Genomic DNA, 8320 nt, shown 5'->3' with positions numbered 1-8320 from the left:
GGAAGTCTCTCAATGAGATGGATTGACACAGTGGCTACAACAGTGGGCTCAGACATAGGAAAGATTGTGAGGATGGCACAGAACTGGGCAGTGTTTCATTCTGTTGTAGATAGGGTCACTGTGAGTTGAAACTGACTCTGCCGCACCTAATAACAACAGTATTCCATTGTTTCTATGTACCAACCTTATTTATCAATTCACCAGTTCATTTACATTTGTATTATTTTCAGTTTTGAGCTATCAAGAGTAATTGCTTTGGATATTTACATAGAAGTCTTTGTGTACACGCAGCTTTTCATTTGTCTTGAATAAATGCCTAGGGCTGGCATTGCTCAGTCAAATTGGAAATGCATTTTTAAGTTTTAAGAAACTGCTGTACTCTTTTCCAGAGAGATTGTACCATTTTGTATTCCTACCAGCAGTGTATGAGAGTTCCAGTTCCTCCCCATCCTCATCAGCACTTTGTGTGGTCAGTCTTCTGAATGTGAGCTATCTCATTGTGGCTTAATATGCATTTCACAAAATATGTTAAACACATTTTCATGTGCTATTGGAAACCCTGGTGGCATAGCGGTTAAGTGCTACGGCTGCTAACAAAGGGTTGGCAGTTTGAGTCCTCTAGGCGCTCCTTGGAAACTCTATGGGGATGTTCTGGTCTGTCCTATAGCATCGCTGGGAGTCAGAATCAACTCGATGGCACTGGGTTTGGTTTGGTTGGTATACGATATTTGTGTATCATCACTGACGAAGTGAATTTTCATATATCTTGCCCATTAAAAAAAAATTGGGCTTTTTTTTTTCTTCTTGAATTGTAAGGGTTCTCCATTTTATTATTTTTTTTACATAACCTAGATACAAGTATTTTATTCTAATTTAAAAAATATTTTCTTCTAATCTGTAGCTTGGCTTTTTAATCTCTTAACAGCATTTTTCAAAAAATAGAAGCTTTTACTTTCGATGAAGATATTTAAAAATTTTAATGATTTTTGGTTTTTGTGTCCTAACTAAGAAATATTTGCTGAACTTCAGGTCAAAAATAAATATTTTTCACAAGGGGGAGAATCTTGAAACCTAATAAGCATCACTTTTTAAAATAAATTCCCTTGCTCTTGGTGCCCTATTCTAGTCATGTCTAAAAGAGTGCTGTGTGTAGTACTTGGATTCTATTTGCATTTCATTCTCATGCATAATGACGCTTTCTATCATAAATTCTTACATTAGTCTTCTGTCTTTCAACTTTGGTTTTTTACAGATTTATGCATTGTGCCTCTCTGCTGCGCTGAAGATACTCAACTCTTAATTCATTTTGTGTTGGGCTCAGATAGCTGAACATACTAAAGCATGCTCATTTTTGTGCTGCTTTTGTATCTGCATCTCGAATTTGTGTCTTCACCTTGGCCAATGTCTCTTACGGGTGATTCTCAGGTGTCCCAGTGGTCTAGGGTCTTTACACCTTGCCACATAGTTACAGAATCTATTACTTCCCTGGTCATTTCTTTCTGGTTGTACTGGTCTCCTTGGCTGCTACAGTGGCCAATAGGAGCAGTGTCTTGAGTGGTATTAATGTAAATATGGATGTCACCCTGATTGCCACTGTCTGTTCTGCCTCTCCCCCAGGTCTCTTCTCTCAGTGCCAAGAGAGTTTCTCCATTTACATGTAAATCATCTTCTATGGACGTGCTTCTCAAAGTATGATCTGTGGACCTGTGCTGATTCTTGAACTGTTTGCTATGACAAGATGTAAATAAAGCAATTAAGGGTAATTTAATAAATAAAAAAAAAAAATAAATAAATTTTTTTTTTTTTTTTTTTAATTTAGAAGTGTTTATAGTAATTTGACATTGCTACCACATCCAACCACGTGATCGGTTGATTGTATCAACATAGACTGAAGTAAAAAGTAAGAAGACTGAAGAAGGTTTTGTCAAATTTGTGTAGGAAGTTGAGTACAGTTTGCTCAGTAGTACTGCATATAGGTCCACGAAGGCTTGGAAACTTATAAATATGTAAATTTGTTGCTTTACCACAATTACTTTGAGAGGCACTGATCTATAGCTCTTAACGTGTTTTATAATATATATTTTTTTCTGACTCAGTCATTAATTAATGGCAAAGGAAGAAAAATAGTGGATACCAAATGAACATTTTCTCTTTATTATTAAATTACGTAGGTTCAGATTTTCCTATTCATGGTCCCTGGTTCCTTTAAAGATTCTGGTAGTCCAGTCCCCAAAAGTATGATTCAGTAGTTTTTGGATGGGGCCCAGGAAACTGAATTTTAATAAAGACCCCAGGTGTTACTGATGCAGGAGGTTGGACGAACCATACTTTGAGACAGAGACCCACAAGAAGGTGAACTCTAATGGTGGATTCTCGATTGGCAGGAAGTAGAGATATATTTGGGGATGAATAAGGGCATACCATGCATACTATGTTTCAGAAGGATAGAATCATGGGGTTTTCACTCTGCCTAGACTGAAGGCTGGTTCTGCTTGGAAACGGAAGAAGCTCCAATTGCAATCTGGAAGCCGAGACATTCATAACGTTTCTCCTGAACAGTTGACCTCATATCTGGAAAGAATGAGAGGCTTTGTGTAGTTCAATAGTAAATTTTTCCAAGAATAACGTGCCATGTTGGTAATGAGGTTCTTTTCTCAGTTATTGGTGAGCCCATTAAAATAAGGGGGAGGGAGGCATGCATAGCTCTTATTCCTCTTTTCTTTTTAGTCTCACTAGTATCTTGAAATGAGACTTATAACCATGCAGCTATTTGTAATATGTCATTTGAAACCGAAAACAGATTTAACAAGAAGATCTGGTTCTTTTGCTGTCATGGTTTTCCTAGAGCAAAACTGGAATCTAGTGAAGTCACTCTCTCAGATTATGTTGTCTCTACTGCCAATTTTAAATTTGCCGTAGAAATCCTCCCATTATTTGGAATTAAGATGACAAGAAAGCTCAAATAACCAGAGAATTGTTTGGGGGAAATTCCCCATTCCCCTTTTCTTTTCCTGTTCCTCCTGTTTTCATGTACTATTGAGACTTCAGTACATAAAGAGCACGTGGCCTCAAGACACAGCCCATTCAGCTGGGTTTACCAAATGCGTAGGAGGAGTCACACTGGTTTAGTCACTACAGGGAAGCCAAACAAACAAACAAACAAACAAACCCATTGCCATCAAGTCCACTCCAACTCATAGGGACCCTATAGGACAGAGTAGAACTGCCCCATAGGGTTTCCGAGGAGCAGCTGGTGGATCTGAATTGCCGACTTTTTGATTAGTAGCCGAGCTACAGGGAAGGAGGGTTAAATATCTACCCTCCCCTTGAGCGTTAATAGAAGGAGCAAACCCCCACCTTCCTTCTCCATGTCACAAGAGTCTTCCCTCTTATTTTCGAGAGAGGGAATCTTGGGAAATGGGAAGTCTATGGAATGAAAATCACAATAGTAACTCAATTCTAAGAAATGTTGTAAACAACTTAAAGGTATTAATTATTTTGTGTTTGGGTACATCTGTTTTTTGTTGTTAGCACTGGGTGGTTTCATTTCCTTTGGTTTTGGAAAAGTTACCTCATGTATGCGTGATTAACTTTCTTCCTTTGTAAAACGACAAGGAGTTGCAATTTAACTCTACCAAAAATGTTATTTGTGGAATGTTGTCTATGCGCTGGTCACTTTATATACCTTCTTATTTAATTAAATTCACGAAATGAGTACCATGATAACCATTTTGCAGACCAGCAGGAAGGCAGGTCGAGGAGCTTGGGAATGGCAGAGCTGGGACTAGAAGCCAGGTCAGTCTGAGTCCAGAACCTGTGGTTGTTCACCACTCTGCTGTTGTTGCTTATTATGGTGACAGGAGTGAGAAATTCGGTTCCCTTTTCACTTTCTTCCTGAAGCAAATTGCCTATGATCAGTCAGTACATTATGGTAGCAGCAGTATCCTGACTGTTGGTCATGCTTGTGGAAGGGAAAGAGACAGACAGGGAGAGTGGAGGCAGAAACTGAGGACCAGAGAGAGACAGACAGACAGAGACGGAGTGACAGACAGAGAGGGAGAGACAGACGGTCTGTATTAGTGGGAAGAAAGCTTTAAATTAGGAGCTGCAGCTGGGACACCTGGATTCAAGCCGAGGTTTTCTGTGCCCTGGACTAATCCTCTAGACTTTACCTGTTTTTTCTGTTTTTCATGTATAACAAGGAGTTGATTTCAATGTATCTAATTTCGTCACGAGTCTAATTTTCTGCAAATGAAGAAAAGATAGGAAATCCTGCAATTAAAGATAGAAATTTCCAGCACTGTTTTTGCTTTCTCTCAAAGGTATTGTGAAATTGTAAAGAAAGTAAAAAACAAAAACAAAACCAAAAAAAACACTATCCCGTACATTATTAGATTTAGGAGTTAGGTTTCAAAAAAAGAAGACCATAAACCTGCATTGAATTTTAGTTAATGATATGTAGGCTAAACCATTTTACGGGCAGAGTATACTTATGTTTGCAACTTACTTCAAATTTTATAGAAATAAAATTGATTAATAGGTGGATAAAAGCCCGCTACTGTTGAGTCAATACGGATTCACAGCAATCCTGTAGGACAGAGTAGAACTGCCCCATTAGGTTTCCAAGGAGTGGCTGGTGGATTTGAACTGCTGACTTTTTGGCTAACATCGGAGCTCTTAACCACTGTACCACAGGGCTCTGATAGGTAGACAGAGGGATGGATAGATGAGTAGATGTGTGAGAGATTCTAGCAAAATGTAAGTTGTAGACTCCAGGTGGTGAGTATATGAGTGTTCATAGTATATGCTTTTTCTGTTTGTTTGGCAATGTTCATGGTAAAATGTTGGGGAAAGGTGGTGTGTATCCAGCACTTCTGTGCGGAGGTGGAGGAGAGCTAGTGGGAGAGAGAAGAGGGGAGATGCGGACAGAGCAATTTGCCACAGAGGCAAGGATGGAATATCACCAGGCTCCCCAGCCCTGGGCACCACTGCCCTGAAAGCTTCTTTGCTAAGCTGGAGCTCTCTCCCTCCCACTGCCCATCCCGAGCCCGGCGTTTTTCACAGAGGCAATGGTGCTTTTGAACTATTAATTACCAAACACTTGCAGGCTGGAGAAAACAAATGCTCTCACAAGCAAGCACAGGAAGGTGTCCCTGGGATTGTGTGCATTGGACTGGCTTCTCTTTTTCCACTTCACTCATTTACGGTGCCTGGTGAGGACACAGCAAAACAATCACTAGGCAGTGCATCAAGTGAGGTGATCATCCTCCACGCCTGTAAGAACCTGGCCTTAATGTGAGCCCGGTGGCCAGGTCCTGGGGGCCCAGCAGAAAGAATGATCACAAGGCACAAACCAGCGATGATGCTAAATAAAAGCGAAGGCCTGCTAGTATCAGTGTTTGCGCCTTTTACGACCCTGACATTTAGCAGACAAGGGCAGGCGCAAGAGTGAATGGCAGCCTCGTTAATTTGTGGCAGAAAATGAGAGCTGTTCCAGCCTGTGAGGCCGGGGGAGCAGGGGGAGGAGGGGGGCACATTGTCTCCTGAAGTCAGAGACATTTGATGCAGGTGAGAGGTTCATGCTCCACGCTGGAGCTGTACTCCAGTTCTAGCACAATCGCGCCTTGTTCCAAAGAGGTCCAGGCCTACGTTGCATCAGCTTTCAAAGGACTCTGACTAACATGTTCCTGCCACGATGGGAGATTCTGAGAATGAACATGAGGGAAGTAAATGTCACTATTGTGTTGGGCTGAGTTTTTGTTTACCATTTCAAATAAGACCTGGCTGGCCTTGCCAAGAGCTCAACTGACAAGGCATTGTGTAGTCCGGAGGGAGACGAAGGCTGAGGAAGCTTGGGCTGGCAGAAGGGCGTGATTCAGTAGTAGTGCAAGAGAAATTACCCCGATTAGCTATGGGAGCCAGATGTACGCAAACTACAGTTTTAAATCCAATGTCCTTTCTTTAGCCAAATGCCCCAGCCCCAAAATCGTCATCATTGTCATTAACGCTTATCAAGCACGTTCCAAGTGGACATTGATTGGTATCAGGCACCTTATTATTAAATATGTTAAATATGCTAATTATGGCAAATATTACCAGAATATAGGATCAAAATCTGTTCCTTTTGGAGGGGACCTTAGAGATATGTTGTTTCAACCAGCTATTTTATTGATGCAGGAACTGAGGTCGAGAGAGGTGTGAAGACTTGCCAAGGTTATAAGTCAGGTTGGATGGAGAGCTTGATTACCTTGACATTTATTTCCGAGTAACGTCCCCTGTTCCACTGGTTCCTGCCTGCAGGGTTGACAATGAGGGAAACACCCCGTGAATTTTTGAAGTTTACTGATTTCTGGGCTCCTTTTAGAGAGTGGGATTCAGGAGGTCTGGGATTAGTGCTGGGAGTTCTCACATCGTTCTGCTACTCAACAAGGATTGGAAATCACTACTTCTAGAGCAAGGGTCAGCAAACTGCCTGTAAAGGGCCAGATCGCAGATATATATTTGGCTTGTGGGCTGTACCATCTCTGCCTCAACTGCTCTACTCTGTTGCATAATTTTGAATTATAATTCTAGTTTTCAGCTAGTGACTACCAATGAAAATATGGATTCTAAAAGTTCAGAAGACATCCAAAGAACTGGAAAAGAACACAGAAGTGTAAGATCAGGTTTCTAGGCACAGGATACGATGACCTAGCTGGAGAGATAAGACATATGTGCATATGTATAACAAAGATAAACAGCCACATAGTTAGTTCAAGGTACATATCAGGACAGTGGTTTCCAAACCTGAGTGCTGCAGAACCATCTCAGCAAACAGTAAACATTCAGAATCTTGGGTCCTGCCAACTAAGATTCTCATAGTGTTCGTCAGTACTTGAGGAATCCGTGTTTTTAACAAGTCCTACGTGTAGCCAGTTATGAATCCATGTTTGGGAATCAACTGGAATACGAAAACAAGTGCTTTTGAAGCTTTGATGAGGAATCATGTTTCTGAAGGTACTAGGGAAGTTTTTATAGAGAAGATGGAGCTTGAGGGCTTCTGGAAAGTTCAGTTGGACATGGAGAGGAAGAGAGAGGTTGTCTTAGGTAGGGCAATCATTGTGTCCAAGGTGGAAATGTGTGATGCATTCCAGGTACTGAGAGTAGACCAGCCTGGCTGGAGAAGGGTGTTCTCTCCTTGGAATTGTGCCAGTAGGTTGGAGAATCAAGTGGTTATATTACGGGTGCACATTAAGCCATTTAGAGTATATTCTGCAAGTCAGTGATTTTTCAATATGTAAAACAGATAAGAGCAGAACTACTCTGCTAAAAAGAGGGCTAGGGAAATACCCAAGACAAATTTGAAAAAAAAAAAAAGAAAACTGGAGAATGTACATGGCCTGAATTCAAGACTTACTGTAAAGGTGTAGTAACCAAGACAGACACAGAGACCAATGGGACAGAAGAGAGAAGAGTCAATGATCTCTGACAAAGGCGCAAACACAATTCAATGGAGAAAGGTGCTGGAACATTGGATAAACACATGCAAAAAATGAACCTGGCCCATACCTCACACCTTATGTAAAAATTAATTCAAAACGGTTCATAGATATAAACGTAAAGTGTAAATTCATAAAACATAAAGACATAGGAGACAATCTTTGTGATCATGGGTTAGGCAAATATTTCTTAGATGTAGCACCAAAAGCAGAATCCATAAAAAAAGATTAATTGGCTTTCATCCAAATTAAAAGCATTTGCTTTGCAAAAGATGCTTTTAAGAGAATGAAAAACAAGTCACTGACTGGAAGAAAGTATTTGCAAATCACACATCTGACAAAGGGCTTATACCTCAGCATTCAACAATAAGAAAATAACCCAATTAAAAAAAAAATAGGCAAAAGATTTGAACAGACACTTCACCAAAAGAGATATGGTGATGGCAAATAAGCACATGAAAAATGTTTAACATCATTAGTCATTAGGGAAATGCTAATTAAAATCAGTGTGATACCACTACAAATGGGTAAAGGTAAAAACCCGAAAATATCAAGTGCTGGCCAGGATGAGGAGCAACTAATCTCTCACACACTGGAGGTGGAAGTGAGAAATAACAAGCCACTTTGGAAAATAGCTTGCAATTTCTTATAAAGTCCAACATATAATTACTGAATCAAATTCCACATAGGTATTTAGCCAAGTGAAATTAAAACTCTGTTCACATGCAAAAAAAAGTACATAGATGTTTATAATGGATTTATTCATAATCGCCTCAAATTGGAAATGACACAGAAGTCCTGTGACAAGTGAACTGATGAACAAAATGTTGCACATTCACACA

Source organism: Elephas maximus, chromosome 23 (genome assembly GCF_024166365.1).
Source record: "Elephas maximus indicus isolate mEleMax1 chromosome 23, mEleMax1 primary haplotype, whole genome shotgun sequence".
Taxonomy (NCBI): domain Eukaryota; kingdom Metazoa; phylum Chordata; class Mammalia; order Proboscidea; family Elephantidae; genus Elephas; species Elephas maximus.
The sequence above is the reverse complement of the archived record's forward strand: the minus strand, read 5'-3'. Positions refer to the sequence as shown.